The sequence below is a fragment of the Panthera leo genome, chromosome B4, assembly GCF_018350215.1.
Source record: "Panthera leo isolate Ple1 chromosome B4, P.leo_Ple1_pat1.1, whole genome shotgun sequence".
NCBI classification, from domain to species: Eukaryota; Metazoa; Chordata; class Mammalia; order Carnivora; family Felidae; genus Panthera; species Panthera leo.
Window position 1 is genome coordinate 90,309,967 of NC_056685.1, and position 26,165 is coordinate 90,336,131.

Here is a 26,165-nt window from a genome sequence, read left to right on the forward strand (position 1 = left end):
ACTGATAAATATTCTTCAAAAATAGATCATGGGACCTCAACACAAGGATCTGGTAAGTGATATCCCATTTTTATTACAGCCACACTGTATTTTCCTGGGACTCTCAGATATTGACCTATACTTTTCACCCAGGCTAAAGAAGGAGCTGAGAGCTCTTACCTAGTTTTAAAAAGCGCTTTCTCACAAGCAGCACTGCTCATCCCTTCAAGCATTTAAACCTCTGGGCTATTGCATGCAGAATGCTGGCAGTTGTTACGTCATTGCAAAAATCACTTTCTGACTCACACAGTCGTTGTGCCTAAATATTTAATTCTTGCCAATACACAATTTAAATCATCACTTCAAAATAGTTTGTTTTCAGTTATCAGGATCTACTAAATTACCTCCTCAAACCAATCACCTGGAAAAAACATTACATGCCAGAGAGACTAAAGAGGCTTTTCCCATTATAATCCCAGGACAGGGATTCTTTTATGGTGCAGGAGCTTCTTTTGTGGTGCATTGAGTTTCCAAAGGGTGGAACCCTTTGGAAAGGGTAAAACCCGTGCCCCCCCCCCCCCCCCCCCCCCCCCCCGCTTTGTTTCTCCATCTTGGAGACCCAAGGAGAAAAAACCTGTAGAGTAAGGCCTACTGGGCTAGTCAGTAATAGCTATTACTGCCCAGCAAGATTATCTGGGTAGCTTTTACAAAATAAAGAAGCAGGGGTGCCTGGGTGGCTCAGTCATTTAGGCTTCGACTTCGGTTCAGGTCATGATCTCACGGGTTCGTGAGTTGGAGCCCCGCGTCCGGTTGTGCGCTGACAGTTCAGAGCCTGGAGCCTGCTTCAGATTCTGTGTCTCATTCTCTCTCTGCCCTTCCCCCGTATGCGCGCGCGTGCTCTCTCTCTCTTTCTCAAAAAAAAAAAAAAAAAAAAAGGGGGAGGGGGCGCCTGGGTGGCTCAGTCCGTTGAGCATCCGACTTCGGCCCAGGTCATGATCTCACGTCCGTGAGTTCGAGCCCCGCTTCGGGCTCTGTGCTGACAGTGCGGAGCCTGGAGCCTGTTTCAGATTCTGTGTCTCCCTCTCTCTCTCTCACCCTCCCCCATTCATGCTCTGTCTGTCTCAAAAATAAATAAACGTTAAAAAAATTAAAAAAAAAAGAGAAGTGTAAATAGTGTAAAAAAAAAATAGAAGTGTAAACTAAAAAATACAGAAGCAAAGGCTCCCTCTAGATACATTGAACCAGAATTATCAAAGGCGGAGGGGTGGGGGCTGTAAATCTGTTTTTAAAAAGCATCTCAAGGGATTTAGGAACGACTGGTTAACAGACTAGAAAATAGTAAATAGCACCCATTTGATTAGCGTATTTTATACTGTTATATTTATGACGTAGTTTTCAAAGTGTGAATTTCATCCGTGTCTGTGTTTCTCCTGAATTAGGCAAGTACACGAGAACTCCCTAATTCCACAGTGTCACTGTCTCTTCTGGTTATTACTGCTGGCCAGAGCACTGAATGTCCCAGGTCGATACTCATTTGCATTCCCTTATGTATTTTGCTTATTTCTCTGTTCGTGCTTTCTCCTGCATCTCTTTCCTCTGCTTTACATTTTGTTCCCACTGAAGTATCTCCTTTGGTAATTCTTTCCATGAAGATCTGAGTAGAAAACTGCTTCAGTTTTTGGAAGTCTGAAAAGGTTTTTTTTTTTTTGCTATCGTTTAAGAGTGGTCCCTTGGAAACCTAAATTGACAACTATGTCCCATTGGCCCTTAGAGATTATGCAATTGTCTTCTGGAATCCATTACTGATGATGAGAAGTCAGTCATCATTTTAATTTGACTATCATTCCTTTTAAGGTAATATGTCTTTTCTGTCTGGTGGCCTCTCTCTTTATTTTTTATATAAAAGCAGTTTCAGCAGTATGCATTTAGGTATGGATTTGTACTTGATTATGATATTTGGATTCCATGTTCTTTTTTTTTTAAACTTATTTATTTATTTTGAAAGAAAGAGAGAGAGAGCTTGAGTGCACGCCAGTGGGGGAGGGGCAGAGAGGATTCCAAGCGGGTTCCTCACTGTCAGTGCAGAGCCCAACGTGGGGCTCGATCTCACGACTGTGAGATTGTGACCTGAGCCGAAACCAAGAGTCAGATGCTCAACCAACTGAACCACCCAGGTGCCCTTGGATTCCATGTTCTTTTTCAATGTGAGGATTCAGAATTTTCTTTATGCCTTTATGTCTGAAAACATTTTTACCCCATGTCAGACCTTTCACTGTACCTCCGTATCTTTCCTCTTCCCTCTTGTGTGCCCCAGCTCTTTTTCCCTTTGAACTGCGTTCTGGATGGTCTCCTCACAATCTCTAATTTACTAATTTTCTCCTCAGCTCTATTTTGCTGTTTGACGCATATGCTAAGGCTGTACGCATTTTTTTTTTTTAACATTTATTTACTTTTGAGACAGAGAGAGACAGAGCATGAACAGGGAAGGGGCAGAGAGAGGAGGAGACACAGAATCTGAAACAGGCTCCAGGCTCTGAGCTGTCAGCACAGAGCCCGACGTGGGGCTCGAACTCACGGACCGTGAGATCATGACCTGAGCCAAAGTCGGACACTTAACCGACTGAGCCCCCCGGGCACCCCTGTATACATTTTTTAATGGCAGTATTTTTCCTAGCTAGAACTTATATTTGCTTTTTAAAAAAATTCCCATGATTTCTCCAAAGCATTTCTTTTTTGCCCATTTCTCTCTTTTTGCCTTGAATATTTAGAAAACACTAATTAAAATCTCTTTCAGATTGCACAGGTATCGCTATTGTTGTGTATTTGTTTGCTCACTGTCTGTCATGGGAGTTTGTTTCCTTTTGTGCTTTTGAGCTCATCCTCGGGAAGCCTTGCTTTCCACTGGAGGCATCTCTTTGGGGGAGGTCAAAAGTGCGCTTGTGGAATGGTTTTCACGTTAATGCCTCATCCCCGTGTTACGCAGTGGGAATTCAGAACCCGCTCCTGAATAGAGTGGTTTCAGGGTTTCTGTTGCGCACAAACGACTTTCCTCTCTTTGGTGCCATATCCTGTGGCCCTAACCTGTGGACAGAATTTTCCCAGGGCTACATCAAAACAGAATATCCCGGTGTCCGGTTTTGGGCAGAATTTGGGCTTCCGCTTTGCAGTACATATAGGGTATGTGCTTTTAATACCCATCCTACACAAATGATGCTCCTCCGGCTCCAACATGCCCATGGAGAATTCCGTCTTCACCTGGACCTCGAGCTCTGTTTTAGAGTAATGATCAAAAGCACAGAGTCTAGATTCCGACAGCTTGGAATTAAAGCGGCTCTGCCACTTACTGGCTGTATAACTTTGGGCAAGTTGCCTACCCTCTCTGTGCCTCTGTTTCCTCAACTGCGAAATGGCGATAATAACTGGGGGCGTTGTGGAAATCAAGCGAGATGACACATGTGAAATGCTGAGAACGGTGCCTGGCACACGACGAGCCTTAAGGACTGTCAGTATTTCTTGCTTTCAAGCTTGCGCCAGTATTAAAAGTTTCTGTAACACGTTATACATACAGGGACTTACGAACGCATGTTTTCATTACGCGTTATTTTGCCAAGTACCTATTTTTGTTACATTACACACGTATTTGTACATTTTCTCTGATAGCTTAAAAGTATATATACTATATAAGGCTAGCCCACGATTTTCATTCTGTTGGAAAAATTTGGCCTCTCTAAAGTGAGGGCACAGTGGTAGCAGGCAGGATATGGGAAGCTTACATTATGTTCAGTTGCTATATACAGGATTTGGGGCCCCCCGACTTCTCAATGGTTGAATTCTTTTTTCCTCATTAAAAGCTCGGCTGGGCTCTGCTATCTGTCTCTGCTTCCCATGGCTGTCACTGCTAATCTTCACAAATTCATCTTTATTTTGAAGGTCAGGGAACTCCGGAGATGTTCAGATGTATTTGAGCTGGCAGGAGAATTATTTTACTTCATTCATTCCCGCACACAAAAGGTTTTTTATTTTGCGTCTTACCATTTTATGTGACCACACCAGCAAGTCTGTTTAACCGAATGTGGTATTTTCACAAGGAATAATGATCTGAGGGAAGGGGGCCGGTTCCCGAAAGCGGGATTGTGGATGCTAGTTTTGGCGCGGTTTCTGGGGTTTATTAAAAGAGTGTTTATAAAACCACTCTATTTGTGTTTACCAAGAAGAGTAGTGGGGGGAAGGGGCAAAAAGATGGCCTGGGTTTCAAACCTCTCCGAGGATAAATCAGTCACGACGTAGATCGTATTTACACGAACAGCCTAGCATGCCAGGCTATTCAGCTCCTCGCCATGGGTCAGCAAGGATTTAAATGTACAATCAACCTTCTCTCATTCCTCAGAAATCAATGAAAAGCTAGTCAGCTAAACAGCAGGCTGCTCTGGGGTTTCTTGAGTCGGAGGGTCTGAAAGAATCGTTTCACCAAACTTGGCTATCCCGTGGCTTTCCAAGCCAACTGGAAATCCTCGTGGGGGGACTTGTTGTCTCCCTGTGGATGCAACAAAGAGCACCACGTTGGGGGGACTTCTGTGTCTCCTTCCTTCCTGGCTTCCTCCTGGAAGCCCAGCAGGAGGCAGGGACACGTAGTTTATCAGAGGCACTTACTATCCGTGACACATCCGTTTTGGCAAAAGGTTCTCCAAAGACAGTCTTGAACTTGGGTAGGGATTTTGACTGTGAGCTCCACAAAATGGTGTGCAAACGGCCTGTGGGAACACATGCACATTTTACAGGGCTGGGATGTGGGGGTGTGTGTGGGGGGTGGGGAGCACTGCAAAGGGACATGGAGCTAAAGCAGGGTGGGAAACCCTTATTAGTCTGGGAATTCCTCTCTGCATGGCTGCATTCAGTCCACGATAAGCCAAATGGGTAAAGCCACTAAAACATGATACAGCCTGGACATGTGTTACTTAGAATTTAGAATTAAAAAAAAAAGTTTATTTTTGAGAGAGAGAAAGAGTGCATGTGCCTGAAAGTGGGGGGGGGGGGGGCGCAGAGAGAGAGGGAGACAGAGGATCCCAAGCAGGCTCTGTGCTGTCGGCACGGAGCCCGACGAGGGGCTCGAACCCATGAGCTGTGAGACCATGACCTCAGCTGAGGTCAGATGCTTAACGACTGAGCCACCCAGGCGCCCCTAGAATTCAGAATTTTAATTCCAGCCGTGTGAAGGTATCGCTAATTCATTTATTGGTTAATTCCTCAAATACTTATCAAACACTTACTATGTGCCAGGCACTCTGTTAGGCTTCAGAGATATAATGGAGAAAATTCAGACACAGTCTATACTTGTTGGAACTTACAAGTTATATGCCAATAACTACATAACCTTACCTCTCTGAGACTCATCTCATCTGTAAAATGGGGTTGTAGTAAAAGAAGATGTATGCGAAACTGATTTATAAACGCTAATGTGTTACGTATTGGCAATTACACACACGCACATTGGGATAATCATTTTCTAGTCACAGCAAAGCATATTTAAAGAATCGATGAAGTCTCGTACAAGAGAATATGACATAAATCTTCCTATTTCTCAAAAGGGGAGGTTGTGTGGAGACTTTCTGAAGACTGAATTAGGATCCTGACAATGACCGAGGCTTCCCTCAAAGATTTTTAGAGGGAGGCACCTTATAAATTATAAAGCAATCTGATCTCCTTCTGCAGACATGTCCCTGGACATGTGGAGCAGCAGTAAATGGGTAATCTGCCAGACCTCAGGGTCAAGGATGGAGACGAGACAATGTAACACATCCCGGAAATGTGCCAACGCTGCTCATGCGCAGAAATGCCTGTGAGTGTCTTCTACCCAGACGCCAGGAAGCAAGAAAGACTATGGGAGGAATGGCTTTTAATGAGTACTTTGTGTCTGGGAGGCGGGAGATTGGCTTCAGCTACTCTTCTCCAGGAACAGTTCTCTAATTTCAGCCTGAGGTGGGCACGCTAGACAGGGCTGGACAAGGAGATGGATGGGCAAAGAAGGCCGGGGAAGCTCCAAGAGTCTCTTGTGATGAGGGGTCATTGGGCTGGAGTCTCCACCTCAGCTCTCTGTGGCTCCTCCTTCTTTTCTAGACCAAGGACACTTATCACGTACTTGTTACAGTGAAAGGATAAAGGTAAATGGTGTAGTGTTCTTGGAGGAGCTTAAATTATGACACCCAAAAGAGAGAAAGTACTGTGAGACAGGAAACAGAACCAAAATGACAAACTAATACCACAAATCCATGCACCTCTCCCATATCTATTGCTACCACTGTTGGCTGAGTCACCATAAGCTCTTAGCGGGCTAGGGGGAATTTTCATTCTTATTCTTATTCTTATTCTTCTTATTCTTATTCTTATTCTTTTTATTCTTGACTTCCTTCAATATATTCGTCACACAAAAGTCAGAAGTTTTTTCTCAGCTAAATTCACATTATGTCTCTCTTCTGTTTAGAACAATGCTGTATCTTCTCCTTGTGCTTTAAAAAGACTCCAAACCCTTTGCTTTGATCTACAAAACGCTGCATGATCTAGCCCTTTAAGAACTCATCAAAGGTATCTCCTACCTTTTTCTTCTCTCCCTACCGTAGTGACTTTTTCTGATTCCCAAATTTTCCAAACCTCTGTCTGCCTCAGGACCTTTGCATGGGCTGTTTCTGCAGCTGGGAAGGCTCTTCTCTGGCTGATTATCCCCCCTCACCTCCAAGAGGCCTCCCTAGCATCCTGTCTAAGGCAAACCCTCCCTTGCTTTCTTTTTCTCTATTATAAACTCTGATTACAGTAGTCGCCCCTAATCTGTAGGGGATATGTTCCCAAGCTCTCCACTGGATGCCTAAAACTGTGGATAGGACTGAACTTTATACAGACTATTTTTTCCTATATGTACATACCTATGATAAAATTTAATTTATAAATTAGGCACAGTAAGAGACTAACATTAATAATAAAACAATTATAATAATACACTGTACTAAAAGTTATGTGAATGTGGTTTCTTTCAAAATACCTTAATGTTCTGTACTCATGCTTCTTTTTTTTTTTTTAATTTTTTTTTTAATGTTTATTTATTTTTGAGACAGGGAGAGACAGAGCATGAACAGGGGAGGGTCAGAGAGAAGGGAGAACACAGAATCTGAAGTAGGCTCCAGGCTCTGAGCTGTCAGCACAGAGCCCGACGCGGGGCTCGAACTCACGGACCGCGAGATCATGACCTGAGCCGAAGTCGGCCGCCCAACCGACTGAGCCACCCAGGCGCCCCACATGCTTCTTCTTGGGATGATGTGAGATGATTAAATGCCTACGTGATGAGACAAAGTGAGGTGAATGGTGTAGGCGTTGTGACATAGCATTAGGCTGCTATTGACACGCCAGTCTGTCAGAAGGAGGGTCGTCTGCTTCTAGATCACAGTTGACCTCGGGTAACCGAAAGCACAGAAAATGCAACTGTGGATAAGGGGGGACTACTGTACTTCCTTCAAAGCAGCTGCCCTGGTTTATAATTTATGTACTTATTTATTTTCTTTTGTCCACCCATAAGCTCCAGGAAGTTCACATTCATTTGTGTTTCCCCACCATACTTGCTTGAAACATAAGACGGTGTCCAGGAAATATTTGCCAAAGCAGTAAATAAATTTTTTTTTCCAATAGATTTTTTTTTGGTTTATTATTATTTTTTCTTTCTGTGAAAGAAAAACGTAGAAAATTCAGAAAGTCACAGAGAAGCAAGAAAAGAGAGAACAAAATAACAAAAATAAAACAAAAAGCCCAACGTGCCAGATTTATAGCCAATCAAGGTGTCACTTTGGCACATTGCTTTTAAATTTCTTTCTTTGCAATTTTCCTCGGTGGAGTTGTTTCTACCATTAAGACAATTGGGCATGATATAACGTTATGCATATTTTCCCACATCATTAAGGCTTTTTTTTTTCAAGCATCTTTTTTTAAAGCCTCGTAATCTTCCTACAGGGGACGCTGAATTCCATAACCACTGCCCTATTGTTAGACTGTTTCCATTTCCCCAGTTGTAACAGGCTATGAGATACAGCTTTGTACACAAATCTTTTCTTCCGCCATGTCTGCTGGTTACCTTAGGACCCATTCCCAGAAGGGAAATTACTGAGCAAAAGCAAATGAGCATTTTTCAAGCTACAGATTCTGGAACTGCTCTCCAGACACACCGCTTCAGTCTCCCAGGGTCTCCACCAACCCAGCCACCTTTGGCTCTGAGGACGTTCTGCAGTGAAATTACCATTTCTTTGAGCTCTCATAAAGGTGAGTATCTTTTTCCATTTGTTTCCTAGTCATTTGCTGACGGAGCCCCCCTAACCCAAGATGGGGGTTCGTGCAGTCTGCGAAGGGGACATGGTAGCCCCCAACTCTCCCTGACTGTGGGGGAATCAATTCCACCGCTCCCCAACCCTGCAAAAAACCCGGGCTGGCTGTCTGTGGTTTATCAGGGAGTTGGGAGTGAAGGGGGCGAGAGGCCAGGAACGTAGCCAAATGCTCCAGCCCAAGCAGTGGCAGTCGTAGTGTCTTAGAACCGATATGCTTCTTTCGCTAGGTCTGTGAAGAGGAAGGGGCCTGGGCTGGAGGGCTGCCTGAGGGAGGAGGTAAGATCTGTTCAGGCCCTGGCAGCCACAGGTTCTCCAGGTGGGAGTCCTGGGCCTCCCGCTAGGCATTTCCAGGCCTCCTGAGGAAAGCAGTAAATAAATTTTGAACTTCTTTCCCCTTCATTCTCACAGAAAGTACAGGCAGTTGTATAGGCCACAGTTTCCCCCTTCCTCCGTGTCTTTGCACACATAGCTCCTTCTGTCTGGACTTCCTGTTCCCCTCACCCGATTTCCAAACTCCTACTCATTCTGCCTTAAGACCCATACCACTCTTTCTTCTTCTGTGAGGCTTTCTCTTATCTCTCTTTTGTGTCTCCACACCACACACATAGATCCCTATTAGCATTTTTGACACCTTGTTGTAATTCTGTGTTCATATTTCTGTACCCCTATGCTGTAATGGGGAGCTCTCTGAGGACAGGAGACATTGAGTATACATACCTTTACAAGGAGCCCACAGAGTTTTACACACACCACAGAGAGAGACAGGATGCAGGGCAAGCTGGCCACTCCTGGTGAATTCTGCCAAGCGGCAGGGTTGATGGTGGTGTCCCAAATCCTTCCCCCCACCCCCCACCGTCGAACAAAGAGCTGCCTATGAACAGGGAGGATGGCACCCTTCCCCCGCACCGGCCCCATTCAGAGGTGAAAGCAGCCTGTGTCCATGCCTTGATAGGGTTTTCCCTTCCTTTGAGAGGAGAACATTCTCAAGGCAGATTTTCAAGCTGAAGTCATCCAGAACAAAAGCTGCTTGCCAGCTGTGGCCCAGCAGCCCAGCACCCCCCCCCCTCCCCCTGCAGCCCCAGTGCCATTACCGCCTAATGGGAGAGGGGTGTGAAAACTTCCGGCGAAACATCTGGTCGGGGCCACTGTCAGCTGGCGAGACGGAGACCAGCGAGTTCCCCATCTGATTTCCTGAGACTGCTAGAGTGCCGAAGCCAAAGAGAAAGTGAGGAGGAGGAGGAGCGGCCTGCCCTGGGGTGAGGCTGTCAGGAAGGCCGAGGCCTGTGGCACAGCCACGCTCACTCTCTCCACTCTTTCTCTCCCCGGTGGCCACCAGTAGACTTCTGCTTGGCCTGTGCTTGTGAACTCAGGCCCGTGAGAATGAGGACTCACTCTCTGCTTAGTATATGGACGATCTGAAGGGCAGACTTCTAGCAACCTGGTGAGCAGAACTGAGTTTGTGTTCGTGTTAACTAAGGTCCCTGTTCCTGTCAGAATTTCCCACCTTCTCTTAACACTGTGTCTCCCACTCCTTCCCCAAGGATCCTCCTGCTCTCCCACTGATATCCGCCTTCCCCGGAGTAGTACAGCTGGGACACCAAGACTGTATTCCGGATCTTTCTTTTTGTGTCTTTGCATTCTGAAAGGCGGCTGTTCTGACAAAGATTTCTGAGGTACTTTGGAAAGAAATGGTAACACCTCAGTACGTTCGGGGATTTTTTTTTTTTTTAACAGTGACTTCTCTCGAAGACCCAAAAATACATACATAAGTACATACGTACATACTTACGTACCGATGTACGTGCATACATGCATGTAACAATTTTTTAAAAATCCTCAAAGGAATAAGTGGAAATTTCAGATTCTGTGGTAGGCCTTTGGAGGCAGATTTACATTTCAATAATTCCTCAAGTCATTTCCACCTAGACAGGGGAATCTGAGTCTGATTTTCCCTCTTGAGACCCTGGAATACATACCCAGATGAATATGAGTTTGGATTTGTAGAGGGTCCAGGCTGGCTAGTCAACTGTGTGTAAACTCGCTGCCACCCAACAGAGCAGACATTATCTTAATGGCACTGATAGATCAGGAGTGTCACACATCATTAAAATAGCTGATTGATTAGAAGAAAATAATTAGCTTGCCCTGCCTTGCTGGAAAGCCTTTTGACATACCAGGAAGGAGATAGGGAAGGGACAGGGGTCACCCATCTTTTGATCATTTGTTTTCCCTCCAAGGTGATGAAAAAGGCCCTGATAACCCGTAGGCAAGGGAAGGAATATAAACAAGTCGTGGTTCTTCTTTGCCATTTACTCCCAGAGAAGCTCTCTACAGACTTTCTGGAGTGTGGTATGTTTATTTCAGTTACATAGATACACTTCTTTAAATCAAACACTCTGTTAGTGCCTCGGAGTTGTAAATCAGTGGTTCTTTTCAAGTGACTTGATAGAATGTGATATTCTGCTTTCCTTTGACAAGATATAAACACAGAAACCTAAATATTATAATCAAGGCCAGCCATTGGCAGGGCTGTGAAGAAGGGCATGTAGATCTCGTGGCTTTTCGGTGCCCTTCTTGCCTTCCATGTATGTGTCTTCCTTGGAGTTCATAGTCACCCTCTTGTCCACTTGGGAGAGAAGTTGGCAAACTTATTTGTTGCTAAAAGTGATAGGGTTTAAGGCATCTTTATGCTCAGAGAAAGAAATCTATTGGATAATTCAGTTTTACACCAGCCGAGCGCATTTTAGCCAAAGGCACAGAGATTCTTAAGCCAAAGGATGTCTCTGGAGACGTGTTTTGCTGATGGTCCTTCTCACTTGTCCTGGAAATCATGTTCGTGACTCAATGGGTCCCCTGAGACTTCCACATCTTCGGGGGGACAGAGGATAGAGTCAGAGCAAATCCAGATCACGTGGGAGCCTTCAGCTAGTTCTGAGAGGTACCGCCTGCCTCACTCCCCATCCTTACTCTCTCTCCATTGCTGCTTCCAAGAACCATAGAGGAAAATAGTTACTATACTTGTGTTAGAAGATAAAATAGTGGAACACCATTGGTCTGGAGAACAGAATCTGAGTTTGGGAGTCAGTAGGAATTGGACATTCTGCCCCTTCTCAGGGAGTGACCTTGGGCACATTACTTAATGTCCCCACAGCTACAGAATACTGATTTTACAAAGCCTTACAAAGCCAGGGGCGCCTGGGTGGCTCAGTCAGTTAAACGTCCAACTTCGGCTCAGGTCATGATCTCACACGACCTCACACGGTCGTGAGTTCATTTGAGCCCCACATCGGACTCTGTGATGACAGCTCACAGCCTGGAGCCTGCTTCAGATTCTGTGTCTTCCTCTCTCTCTGCCCTTCCCCCTCTCATGCTCTGTCTCTGTTTCTCTCTCTCAAAAATAAATAAACATGAAAAAAATTTAAAAAACAAACAAACAAACCTTCAAAAAAACAAAGCCTTACAAAGCTTGCTTAAGGTAATGTAAGAGAAAATGCTTAGCTACTAAATATTAGTTTTCTTCCCTTTTACAAAATAAGAACTCTGAATTTCGCTTGAATATAATCTACTGACTCAACTGTTAATCGACTTGTAGAGCCTTTTTTTTTTAAGATGACCTCATTGACCTCCATTTTGAGCTTAAAAATAATATGCGTTCTTTGTAGAAATTTGGGGATCTAAAAGAAAAGAGAAGAGAAAAGAAAAAAAAACAAAAAAAAAAGATAAAAGAAAAATCCCCTATAACTTTTCCTCAGGCAGAATCACTCATTTTTCTATTTTTTTTAAATTCCAGTACTTTTGCAATGCATATGGGTCCCCCCGCCCCCCTTTTTTAAACAATGTTTGCCATCATACCACACACACACATTCTGTTCAGTGGTTCTCATTCTCCTCCATCATGAGCACTTCCCTGTTCTCAGACACGCATAGTGTGTGTGGGTATGTGTGTGTGTGTGTGTGTGTGTGTGTTACAGTTTCTGCCATCACTAATGGGAGTAAGACAACACTTGTTCTCCTGGGACACATATCAGTTACTGAAGTGACTGCTCTCAGGGCAGACGTAGTAGGCACTTTTTGATTGCTATTTATAATACCTTCATTTCCAAGGCTGGCTATTGGCAAGATCTTGTGTTCTTCTTTGGAGTTTTGTCTTTGGAATGACCAGATGGGAGTAAGGATGTAGGATGTAGGATGGCGGTGAATTTCAGTCTACGTCTTCCTTCCACTGGCCAGAAGTCCCCTCTGCATTTAATGAAAAAAGGTCATGCCTCAAATGTGTTATCAGGAAAGGTCCTTAAATCCACAGCTGGCCCCAGGGCAGCACAGAATTGCTTCAAAATTGCTTTTAGAGAATAAATGTATGCATGAGGCAAGGGGCCTTCCATTCACGCAGAAATAAGGATTTCAGGGTGGTTATTGTTATTCTCAGCATGATTTTGTGGGTAACTTTTAACTTTCTCTTTTATGTCATTTAACATCTCGGTGCCTCAGTTTCCTTACCTGCAAAATGCAGATAATAGCAGCACTTATCTAGTGGAGAATTAAATGAATGAATACATGTGAAATGCTTTCCACATTGCCTGGCAAAGAGCAAGTGCTCGATAAAACCATGGCTATCATCATCATCATTATCATTGTCATTATTATGGGCCTTTCTATATTTTCCCTACTTTCTGCTGTAAGTTCAACTACCCATCCACACAACATTTTTAAAAAGGCATAACATACAGCCATGGGAATATTGCATCTTAGGCCAACAAAGTGAAACAGAATTGGGAGCATTTGTTGGGTACCAGGAAAGGAGGTTGTGGATATAGACACAGAAGGACAGGAAAGAACCCAAGGGAGGGAGAAGGAAAACTGAGAAAGGAAGGGACAAGTAATGGGTTGGCCCAAATTCAGGGAGGGGGACGGGTCAGTCATGTGTTTTTAAAAATTACTCCATTGGACTTGGGCCCACTACTCTAGCACCTTGAGAAGGGAGCTCACGGAACTTTCTGCTGCTCCCCATCCTCTCCCCAGCCTGGAAAGGTGCAGGGGGCGGGCAGGGGAAAGTGAGAAAGGGGTACGAGTAGGAGTTGGAAGACGAGAAAATTGCAACTTGGAAAGGTAAATCAGCTTCTGAAAGGCTCTCCGCTAACTTTTGGCAACACTGGGTCTGGAACTCAGCTTTCAGGATATCCAACCTAGACCTCAATACCTCTTTATTCCCACCTGCTATTGTCTCTCTGTACCTGGAGACCAAAACAGCAAAACTGACCCAAGAATTCAGAATCTGCATTTTGGCCATTATGGTCGCCATACATTGAGTGTGGAATAAGGATGGCCTATCGAAGGCTCTATCAGTGGTCTGTGCAGGATTGGAAAACATCCATGTGCCACCGCCTGCCCTCCACTGCGCCTCTTCCCCAACTACCAAGCCTTCTTGTGGTGTTTTCTAGACCTGCATGTTCTTGCAGGGAACAGCCAGGGCAGATGCCAAGCCAATTACTTTACCGATTAATGGCTCATTGTATCCACTGTACAAGATGTAAGGGAAAGAATCTATTGGATATTTTAGTTTTATACAAGCTAGTGAGTGCGTGTTATCAAAGTGACTTGATTGAACAAGACTCAGGAATTTTCTCCACTTCTGGGCTAATGGCTTAGTTTCTGGAATTCTAAGTTTTTGCATGTAGGTTGGCCATAGACTCTATGAAAACACTGTTTTTACCATTTTCTTTTCTTTTCTTTTCTTTTCAGCGTTGATAGTGTATTTTGGTGCTACAATTTTGCAAACAATGGTCAGACTTAAGTATATTTTTTCATATGCAGGAATATCTGTGATTTTTCTGTCACTCATTTTGATGGATTATTGGATCAAATAGAAATGTGTGCCCCGTGAAAGAAACTTTTGTTTGTTTGTGTTTGGGTTTCTTTTTTTTTTTTTAACATTTTTTTTTTTTTTTTTTTATTTTTGGGACAGAGAGAGACAGAGCATGAACGGGGGAGGGGCAGAGAGAGAGGGAGACACAGAATCGGAAACAGGCTCCAGGCTCCGAGCCATCAGCCCAGAGCCTGACGCGGGGCTCGAACTCACGGACCGCGAGATCGTGACCTGGCTGAAGTCGGACGCTTAACCGACTGCGCCACCCAGGCGCCCCTGTGTTTGGGTTTCTAAAAGGTTGGCAGTAAACTTTGAAAGTAAACCTGTTGCTGCCTTACCATGTCTTTCTAGGTACCCCATTGAGACTGGGCCAGCACTGCTTTGCTCAAATAATTTAATTTTGATCAAAGGCAATTTATTTTTATTATTTTTTTAAATATGAAATTTACTGTCAAATTGGTTTCCATACAACACCCATGCTTATCCCTCCCTCCCACCCCCCATCAACCCTATTTGTTCTCAGAAAGGCAATTTAATACAAGGAACAGGGAAAAAAGTAGAATTGGCCTCCATTATTTAAGATTATTTAGTGATATTTTCTATTTAAGAAGGTGTGGGTTGCATGTCTCTGCTATCTGGCAGCCACTGAAAAAGCCACAGCAGGAAACAAAAGATTGAAACCCAAGGAAGATCGTTCGGTAGGATGCAGTCTTACAACATTAGGCTGGGATAGACTCTGAGACACAATTCCTTAAAAGACGCCCTGTGTTTCAAAGAGGAGGGTTGGTGTAAAATACAGGGTGCTCTAACTTATGTTTCTAGAAGTGATATTTTATTCCCATCCCAAAACTTTACAACACCTGGGAAAATAAGTAGGAATGTCATTGTGGTAATGAACCTTAAGCGGATGATGACAATTTTGAGATACGTGCCCAAATAGGATAGCCCTCATTTTCCTCATTCCTCTTAAGGTGGTGGTCTGGACGTGTTCATGTCTAAAACGGGTAGCAGAAGGCCTGTTGGAGTCTCCGCCTCTGAAGGAGGTGAGGGCTCCCTTTGTTCCCTCTCTGGAGTTACTCCGGAGCTATACAGATTAAGACCACCAGATGGCATGCGGCGTCAGGATCCTGGACACTTGGAACCTGGGAAAGCCATCTTTTCTCTCCCATAAAATTCTGAACTTTAGTTAGGAAGAGAAGTGTGCTTATTTCAGCTATTAGCTATTGTGCTTGATAATTTGGCTGTCTTTCTAGGATGTCTAGGTTACCTGTGGTGGAAACAAAACTAAATATAACCCGGACACCATTTTGCTTGCGTCTTAAACTGGAAACAGGCTTGTGCAGAACACTCTTGGGAGCCTCACCGGGTGGCGTGGAATGGAATAGCAGGACAGGCAGAGGACAGATTCCTGGAAGAAAAGAATGAGAACTCCATCCCTGTGTGTTGTGAGAGAAGAAGCAAATGATCAATACAACCCACTCCATCCCCCTTCCCCCAGCCCACAGCGAAGATGCCTGGAATTAGAGCGGAGTTTCCTAATATGCCTGCATCAGGAATATAGCTGGAGATAGCCGAAAGTATCACTTCAGGGTTTGAAAATAGATCATTTCCACACTTACCAAGCAAGATTTAACTTCATCTCCTTGTTTTCAGTTTAGCACCTTGGCCTGGTCCTCCTCTCGGCCTGGCATCCCTGAGCATGGGACTTCAGCAGAGAACAAATGTCTAGTCTTCTAAGAAGAGAGAGAAGAGGACCGGAAGGGTGGAAATATAAATGCCTGGCTGCACAGAGGTGGATGAGGGAACCCAGAGATCTACCTTCTATAGACCTTCAACCAAACTGTGTTTTAGCCTCATGCTTCATCTTCACTCTCTGCGGTACGTAGTGGCTCTGAAGCCTGAATCTTTCTGGGGGTCTTGTGAAAAAATTGTTCATGAAAAAAAAAACAAAAATTCTCAGCGTGCCTGGATGGCTCAGTCAGTTGGTTAAGCGTCTGACTCTTGATCTCTGCTCAGGTCATGATCTCATGGTTCGTGAGTTTGAGCCCCAAGCCCTGAGTCAGGCTCTATGCCAACAGCACAGGAGCCCGCTTGGGTTTCTCTCTTCTGCTCACTCTCTGCCCCTCCCCCACTTGTGTGTGCGCGCGCGCGCTCTCTCTCTCTCTCTCACAATAAGTAAATAAACTTTAACAAGAAATTTTCCGTTAACAGATACCTGCCATTCTGTCATACCCCTGCTCTACATTTTCCTAGTTTCTTACACCAGTCTTACTTTCCCAGGTAAGAACTTCCCAGCATCCCTTGCAGCCAAAGAGCAGGCATGTGCCCTAAGATCCACCAATCAAACACCCACATGAAACTCTGACCCGGAAGTCAGCAACATGAGGAAACAGATTGGATTCTGAGCAGGTGAAGGTGGTGGTGGCAGCAATATCCCTTCAGTATGAGGTTCTGAGCTGCATTCCTCGGGGTTTAGCCTTGAGCTTCTTCTTCTTCAGATCTCCCAATGCATCTTAATAAATAACTTTTAATGAATTTTGCTTAAAGCAGCATGGATTTTATAGTTTGCAATTAAAAGAAAGAAAGAAAGAGAGAGAAAGAAGTAAAGAAAGAGAAAGAAAGAGAAAGAAAGAAAGAGAAAGAAAGAAAGCAGGCAGGCAGGCAAAAGAAAAGAAACACTAATAAACACATTTGGTCAGTGAAAGTAAGGTAAATCTAAAAACGTGGAATTGGGTTTGGGGATGGGAGCCACAGTTGGGTAGAGGTGAGGTATCTTTTGTCATGCACCAAGTGCTAGGGTTAGCCATTACTGCTTTCCTAAAGGAGGTGCCCTCTGACTGTGGCCACAACCTAAGGTGGAGAAAATCCCCAAGATCTGGAGCTTTGAAAGGCTGACAAAGACAACCACTTCTTTATCCCCCCAAAAAGCACTTAGAAACAATGACATCAAGCTAGTAGCCTCAGCTGGAAATGCTGTGTGACTTTATCTCATCAATTAAGAGTTCTCTGTAAGAGGGGCACCTGGATGGCTCAGTCAGTTGAGTGTCTCTTGATTTTTGACTCAGGTTGTGATCCTGGGGTTGTGGCATCATGAGTTGGGCTCCATGTGGAGTATGGAGACTGCTTAGGATTCTCTCTCTCTCTCTCTCTCTCTCCTTCTGCCCTTCCCCCACTCGCACTCTTTCTCTGTCTCTCTAAAATAAAAATTAAAAAAAGAAAAGTTCTCAGAAAAAAACCTTGTTCAGACCCATTGGAAAATTTCAGGTTCAGGGGTGTCTCACCATGAAAAGTTATGATTTCAAATTGTCTCAAAGAAGCAGGCATCGAAGAAGGAGTAGGAAGAGACAGATCACTAATGTCACATGTAAAGAGAGGGAATCTTCCTATTTAAACACAGTCCACACAGGATCTCTGGCTGTGTCTGTATGCACATGCAGTTGACAGGAAGTGGAAGAGAGGGCAACTAAGATTTTTAGGAAACCCATTGTCAAAGACACCTCAAGCCTGGCTGCCAACCGCCTGTGATTTTATCCTTAAAACTAATCCTAGGCCACTAGTTCTGCACCAGCATGAAGAAGTGTATGGAAGGTGTGTATTTTCCAAGAAAGCTATGTTCTTTATTACTCACCAAGCATGAATTAACATGGGATAATTAGCAGGGAGTTCATCCCAGAGGGCAGCTTCTAGAATCACCAACCAAGTAAATACCTGAGCTGGAAGTCATCGCTATTCTTATTCAACAGGACTGATTATTTCCTTATTGCTTAATGACTGCCGAGGTCTCCCATTCTTCTATTTTTTAAACTGGAAATTTTACAAATCTTTGGTTGTCCTGTTTTTTTTCTCCACTATTTTTTTAATGGGTGTGTTGAGAGACAATTTGTCTTGGAACTTTGGGCTTTCAATAGATAATAGTTTGAAAAATTAGTGTTACTAGAAGTCCTTACTATTTAAATAGAAGATTCTTCAGAGGAAGAAAGACTATAATGAGAAGGAATATGTTCTGGACTCAAAATAGTAGTCAGATATCTTAGCAAGGACTGAGATCTTGAACAGTCTCCAGATACCAGTAAGAATCATCTGTTGGATTTTTTTTTTTTTTCCTTATTTTTACATGTGGTGAATGAACTGGGAGAGGAGAGGAGAAGTGGTCTAGAAAGGATTAAGGTGAGTGTGTAGATAGGATGTCCTTATAATGACTTCTTACTTGATCTCTATCCAAATGGTCCCACCCTTCTTCTCAACCCAAAGCTTATAGTATGGTACCAATGAAAATAGCTCAAACCCCTTTGCAGGTATGTAGAAGCAGTTTGGAATAGACTGTGGGTGGGTGGGGTTGTGGAGTGGGAGGAGCTTGTGGCTTTTCCAAATCAGCCCTGATTTAGAGCTTATAATTCTACCATCATTTCCTATCCACAAGTGCTATCTCATCTTTTTGGTTCCCTTTATTTCTACCCCACCTCATGAGATAGATTAGATAGGTAGGTAGATAGATGATAGATAGATAGATAAATAACAGAGGAAACAAAGCCAAGACCCTTGTGGGTGTAGCAGAAGGTTGAAGGAGGTCTTTGTGTCACGGTAAGGACAATAACTTAAAGACCTCCCCATTCTCAAGGTTAGGAAGACTCTTGGCCACTTCTACTAACAGAGATTCTAACAGCACCACAACCCCTGGCACCACGCCCACTGTTTCTTGGGTCCCTTCCCTCTTCTTTTCCTGCTTGCCTCTCAGGTGTCATAATCTCCACCAAGCCCTACTAGTTGTGCCCAGATTTGAATGCAGAACAATTTGGTTTTCACTCTAGCCTTCCATCTTCTTCCAGACTCTGGATCTGATTTGTCTTTTATACTCAATTACCCATAAAGGTATTATAATAGAGACTGTCTCTCCCCAAGAAGAATTCTGATGTAGCTGTTAATTATCCTTTAATCCTTTTACCCACAACTGATAAAACTAGTTGCTTTGGGGTTTTCTGTTTGTTTTGGTTTGTGTTTGGCTTTTGCTTACTAGAATGGCTATCCTTTTGGCGAAAAGCACTCATATAACAAGTTTCAGAAAACTCAGAAAGGCGCAAAGAAGTGAAAAATCTGTAACATCCCAAACTCGGTATCTCTTAAGGAAAGTCCCCATTTCTCCCATGTCTCATTCACGTACTTCAATCTCCCCTCTCCAAACAAAGGATCAGTGGCTTGAGTTTTCAGGGCCGTCCCACTCAATTTTAGAGAAATATAGATCCTATTTGAGATCCAAGGAGGCATTTGTCAGCATTAAGTGCCTCCCTCATCTCCATCCATGCCCACAATATTTGGCAAAACCCCAAACAATATAGTCTGTGGTTTGGGATTGTAGCTGGTTCCTTGTTTCATTCATGTTGGAGACATTTTTCCCTCCTATTTTTGTTCCTTTTATTGTTTTCATTGGATTTTTAGGAAGAGGAAGGGCATAAATGTTTTTACTCACTTGCCTTTAACAAGAAGATCTACCTTTTAAAATAATTACATGTCTGCTTTTGATTTTTTACTTCAAGGAAGAGTTAAGGGAAGGATGTATGTGAAATGTAATGAATTTCCAGTTTTTTAGGTGCCTGATAAAGAGGAGCTTTCCTCAACGGGGGTCAGTTCTGTTCTGATGACGGCCTTCCCATGGCACTGGTACCATGGTTAGAATTTTCCCAGGGAGAGATGGCCTTGCTCCCTGGGAGCTGTCACCATAGATGGCCCTCGCTGAGAGTAGACCACAAATTACACCAGCTGCAGACACTTACAAAGCACATGAAGGGAGGGCAGAGGCTGGTGCCCAAAGATGGAGAGGAGTCACAACTCAGCTGTAGAACAGCAGGAGCCGGCGGAGAAAGACAATCTGAGAAAGACCTGCCTCCTCCTGTTCCCTGAGGATCAATCCCCCCATTATCCAGTCACCATCTTGGAAAGAAGGGAGGAGGGAAGGTCCTTAGAAGGTGGAGAATCGGCTCTGATAGGGAATTTCACCATGGACAAGAGCAAATTCAGCCCCCCTCCCCTTTTATTCACCCTGGAAGAGACTGTTCCTTAGCAAGTTTATTCCTGCCATCTGTAGGAACGAGAGCTTCAGAGCAAGATTAAATCAGTTATAGAAAACAAATAAGCTACTGTTTTTGTACAGCTGATTCATAAGGTGTAAATCCTGACCCCGAAACATCTGTGATTTTAGCTTCATCTTTCTGCAAGAGGCAGTCTGCTAGAAGGAAAACTGCACAGGGCTGGAGCTGACCTCCATTTACTCCTACCTCTGCTACTAACTAGCTGTGTGATCTTGATTAAACACGTAATTTTCTAGTTCTCAATTTCATCAACTCTAAGAGGTGGGGGTTGGACCAGATCAGTGATATTCAAATGTTTTTATTTCGTTTTTTAGCTGTGCCATTCCATTAAACAAAATCTTACTTAGATGGACAATATATAAAACAGAGTTGAGTTTCCTCTGGAGTTTCCTCTGGCAGAATGGGGAGGAGGCGTCTGGGACCCCATGCATGAGGGAGTTCCTTGGGCATCCCCAGAAGTCTCTAAAGTCATTAAAGACTACAATCTCTGTGTTTTTTTTTTTTTTTTTTTTTTATTCTAATCCTCAATGATTCACTCTCTGCCCAAGGCCTGGAGTGGCTGGCAGGAGCATGAAATAATCTGTTCTGTCATCCCTGGGTATCTGAGGAAATTGGTGCTAATTTGTCCTTTTGGGGACAAATCAATTATCTTGGTGTTAAAACCAAAAAATTCCCAGAACTCTATGGTGGCTGGGGATTCTGTTGTTTACAACTAAGAAAAAGAGACAGAGAGAGAGAGAGAGAGAGACAGAGAGACAGAGAGACAGAGAGCGTGAGCAGGTACGTTCGAGGTAACAACCCAGGAACCATGAGCTAAATATGAGCTAGAAATTGTGTTACCACTGTGTGGCCAACATGGCGGAGTCATGTCCAGTGAGCTCTGACAACGCCCCAAGAAGCAGGTATGATCCTCGTTTCATAGACAAAAATACTGTAGCACGTTAACTAACTTGCTCAAATATCATACAAAGAATCGCCTTTTCTTTAAAACAACAAAAACCAAAAAGCATTTACCGTCATACGTAAGGTGTTCACATACACAGTTAACCAAAACCATGGAACTTCTCATCCCACAGAACCTACCATTCAGTGACTCCCAGAGCTTTTTGCACATGAAACGGATAAGGAAAATGTCTGAGACAAACAATCTGAATTTTAAATGCAGATCAAAGTCCTTGCAGCAGCGAAGAAAGCCTGTGGGTATTTCATGGAGGTTTACCAAGAAAGCGGGCATCTTTGCCTCCACTTCATGAACTTATATTTTAAGAAGCTCAGCCATTCCAGTCCATGCAGAAAAAGACTCTCAAAGGAATATTTACAATGTGGATCTTATATTAAACATTTGGTTTTATATGCTTAAATATTTATAAAAGCATATGTGGAATAAATTTTAGTCCACAAACTGAAGTGTGCAAAACATATCAATTTCTTTATTTCTTTAAATCAACTTTGTTTTCTGACTCTCAGCCTCCATCCTTCCTCTAAAGTGGCAAGAGCATCCATCTCGTCCTTGTTAGGGCGCCCTCTCCTACCCAAAGTCACACCAGAAGGTTTACTCGGGAAATGAGGACGATTGAGGAAGGGATGTCCTATCTGTCAAGGCACCGCTGACATCTGCACCATGAGGCCCGCCGTGGTACCCTGGATTTTGGTGGCACCATTGGGGGTTAGGGGGCTTTGTGGAGGATGCCTCCCTCTCGGCACACCAAGAAGTCACCTCCTTTGCAGCTGCATGGCCACGGGACCCGTGTAGTTTCACACCACCTGGTGCTCAGAAGAACCCCGGATTTGTTTTAATGCTCTGCTGTTGCCATCTTCAGACTGGAACAAGGGACCCATGGTTTCATTTTCCACTGTGTCCTGCAAATTCCTTGGCGGTCCTGCCCGTGGCTTTAGTTACCACCCCCTCCGCTCACCTTCTCTGTGGTGTTTGCAATCCTCCGCCACCCCATTCTGTAGAAGAGCTTCTCTCTGACTCCCTCCCCTCCCCACCCCCCCATGCTTTGTCCCTCTTCCTTAGAGTCTGGGGCACTCATTTCCTCAATGGCTGTAGGTATTTACAAAAAGAGAAAGCAAAGAAAAAACAGGAAAAGCCACAGATTTCTGGGGCTTCTGCCTTTCATCCTGCACAACTCCCTGAAGGAAGGAACTGGTTCCTACTTGAAATGGGAAAAGAAGAGAAAACCAGTATGCGGGGAGAAAACCCACACCTTCAAAATTCGGTGAATTATGTTGTTACGCATACGGTTGCATTTGAATTAACGGTGAGTTATTTGCATCATCAGTTTGGATGATTTTGGCCTATGCGATATGTCTCTAGGATAGATCCCCAACACATACGGGTGCACCCGTAGAAAGTGAGGGCATAGAGACCTAAGCTGGGTATCGCTTTTAGTAGGGTGACCATAGACATTCTGGCTCAAGCTGGGGCACTTTTGAAAGGGGGGCCATTCATTTACCTCAGAGCAGTAAGAGTGAACTGGGGCCACCACGGGCAAACAAGGGTATGTGGTCATCCAATCTGTAAGTGCCAGAGTCAGGATTTAAACCCAGGTCTGTGTGACTCTCACTGTTTTGGGTATTAATTAGAATATTAATCTGTGACTAGCTCGGTCAACTGCCATGAATGCTTTATCCTACATCCGTTCTGTTGTGGCCCTGTTGACATGGCCTGAGAAAGACTAGGTTCACAACTGAAGAATTTTATTCATGAGAGCCCAAGAACTGCATTCCTCGGTTGCAATTGGCCAGTCCTCCAGGCATGAATGAGGGAAGTTTCATCTTCAATATTTACTGAAAACAGACGCTGAAGTTTGAGAAGCAAATGTAAAGTGCTCATTCCAAAAGCCTCTTTATATACATGTTAAATCAGTTTGTGGGAAAGAGACCACAGAGATTGTTTAAACATTCATCCTGATGACACAACTGTTCTAAAATATGCAGTTCCTTCTAGTTATATGGGGAATTAATTGCATATGGAGGAAGTCATCTTTTGAAACTGGATTAAAAGGAAATAGTTCATAATTCAGTGATATCAACATGCACACCATTGTGCCTGGGACTCAGCTTCGCCCCGTTTTTCTTATCTCAGCCACTGTCTGAAGACGTTGTTTTCTCGCTCAAGGCGTCATGACTGAGCTATGTAGCTCTGCGGAGAGAAAAAAAAAAAAAAATCTGGGGCCAGAAGGGAAGAGATCTGACTTCAGCACACTTGTGCTGTTGGGAGTCTCTTTCTGACCTTGGATTCTGGAGTCCGGCTCACTTCTCCACGTCGTCCATTGGTGGAGGACTCGAAGTCCCCCTGTACCCTTGAACTCCATCAGCGTGACACAGCTGGCATTTGGGAGCACAATGTCTTCTCTCACCACAGAGCACATTTTGATATTCATCCTTAAATGCATTACCCATCATTCTTTGCAGGGTCTCTTGTTAACCACAAAGCAGTTAGATAGCTATGTTTAGAGAGAAACAGCTCCTTATCTGTTGCACTCCAAGGGAAATCAGCAGTTTCCTAGAGATGGTCTTAGCGCTACTCTGGGGCTCCAGTTTCTCTACGATACAATCAGCCGTCAACCGAAGCTACGGAAAGTGGTGAAACTCCCCCGTTATGTCTTACTCATGGCAGTAATCACGCTTTGAGTACATCTGTTGTTTTTAAATTTCCAGCCCCATTAAATCTCCCCTTTTTTTTCTTTTTCTTTTTTTTTTTTTAAGATACGAGGAGTTGACAATACCCATACTCGCTTTGAAGTACCCTCACTTAAATGAGTGATTTGAAAAAGAATCGAGACATGAGGCAATCCTGAAAATATGAATAAAAGAATATAAATATTTCTCCAGCCTCTCTAGTCTTCATTAAAACACGCAAGAGGAAGAAACTGGTTTGCCCTTCTATATTTAATTTGGACTCTAACCTCTTTGAAAACTTCAGCAATGTGATTAATTTCCGCTTATCTTACGGAATGTCTCCCCACCTATAAATAAGTCTATTCTTCTTCAGAAGAGCATAAATATGCCTCCCGCTTTACGGTTATTTTTAATATCTCTTACTTACAATTGTAATGAGACCTATTTTCAGGACAATAGCTAAGTATCCGTTACATTTCCATTATGCTCCATTAGTTTCATGGTTGGAAAACTTAAGCGCAATAAGCTTCTTTGGATGAATATGAATACAATGTTAATCAGAGTAGCATGAATAATTCAAAGAGCAAAGGGACCCTGATATTCGATCTAGCAAGACCAAGAAGAACAAGAAAAGAAAAGAAGAAAAGGAGACAGAGTAGGGGAGGGAAAGAAGAAAAAGAAGAGGAGGAAAGAATAAGATCTTGAGAGTTTTTAATTTCAGGTAAAGGATAAAAAAAAAAATCCTTTTTTTTTTTTTTTTTTTTTTTTTTTTTTTACACGTTTAAAATGTTATCCCACCTAAGAATGGAAAGTCTGTGGAAGATCGAAAAGGAAAGGGCCGGCATTAAAATATCCTTCTCACCGCTTTATTAGCTAAGTGCCTGATTCCCCACTTTTCTATCCCCCACATTCCCCAGGCTCAGGAGAGGCCCATGGGGTCATGTAGGAAAGTGCTTTGTCTACATGAACACTTCAAGCACAGCGCTGAATTATTTGCTGCCTTGAGGCTGACGATGTGAGTAACTATTTCCGGTGTGAAGTTACATTCGCTTAGTTAATGGTACTTACAACAATAATATGTGCTTGGTGATAAAAGCAGCCTGCTTGATGAGAGATGGCATGATCAGCTATTAGAAATCACATCGCTTTGGCAAAAAGTTAGGTATCTGATCTTTCTAGGCCCACAATTCACTTCTTTTATTTGAACTCAAACCTTTAAAATGAAAACTTCCACATGGGAAATGAATTATCAGTTTTTCCTCTCTAGGTCATCTCCCATTGGAAGAACGGACTTTCCGTCGGAAGACAAAGGACATGCTTTTCTCCGGAGAAATATCTCCCCATTGATAAATAATGAGCAAACGCAGAACACTGAAGTAGTGTTCTCGCCAGTAGTGTGAGTCGTGTCAGCACTCACCAGCTGGTCCCTGTCTGTTTTGCAGTCAGAGAAAATGGGAACTCAGCATGGATCCGAGTTCCCAAGCATAGGAGGATTCGATCTGCCAGGTGTGCACATGGGCAGAATGCCTAACCCCAGGTCATTTTACAAAAAAACCTTGCTCAGACGTGGCCAGCAAAGCTGTGCAAACCCTAGGAAAGCAAGCAAAAGGCCACAGTTGCTATTTCTGCAACTTGGTTACTCTCAGCAAGACCGCCCTGTGTTTTCTCCAGTTGGTAAGCGAGGGTTCAGGGAACAAATTAAGAGTCGTGCAAGACACGTTAGAATAGTAGGCAGTTCAAGTGCCGTGATTTCTACCCTTCATGAAATCGATGCAATTATTTCACTAATCAAATGTGCATTCAGAGGAATGGAAATGTGGAAGATCAAGGTAGTGAGAGAGGGGTTACCAAATAGCCGTCACCCTTTGCCCATTGGTTTCTATCTATGCAGTCTAGGAACTGAGATCATATTTATGAACAGACTTCGCAGGCAAAGCTTTCGCCTGTAATTATTATGTAGCAGATTTGGGGCAATACACTTAACTTTTGTCTAAGGCAGAAAGGTGAACTGGAATGAGAGTGATTTTCTGGATAATTCGATCCAAGGGAGTAATACCCTGGAGTCGCCTGGTGATGTCAAGGTTCTTGCAGCTCATGCTTTGGAACCCAGTTACATGGGAGACCATGTTTGAACAATGTCCTTTAAGGAATTCAGTAACTAAACCCTGCTGGACAGGAGCCAAGACAAGCCTCTTTAATGCCAAATTCCACTCTAGCGGGTCATGTTATTGGATGGCTCAAATTAATTTGGGCCAG

General features: G+C 43.6%; 1 long non-coding RNA gene across 2 annotated transcripts; it reads left to right on the forward strand.

The window, feature by feature from the left end:
* The first annotated feature begins 8,015 nt into the window (after positions 1-8,015).
* On the forward strand, positions 8,016-21,689 carry LOC122224793. Of its 2 annotated transcripts, XR_006204939.1 has the most exons (8): positions 8,016-8,274; positions 9,413-9,561; positions 9,673-9,777; positions 9,878-10,009; positions 15,171-15,242; positions 15,533-16,077; positions 16,480-16,608; positions 21,359-21,689. It is a non-coding gene; the product is annotated as an uncharacterized LOC122224793 (long non-coding RNA). The 2 variants fall into 2 exon arrangements; XR_006204940.1 differs by lacking the exons at positions 8,016-8,274; positions 9,413-9,561; positions 9,878-10,009; positions 15,171-15,242 and having other exon boundaries at positions 9,573-9,777; positions 15,853-16,077.
* The last annotated feature ends 4,476 nt before the right edge of the window (positions 21,690-26,165 follow it).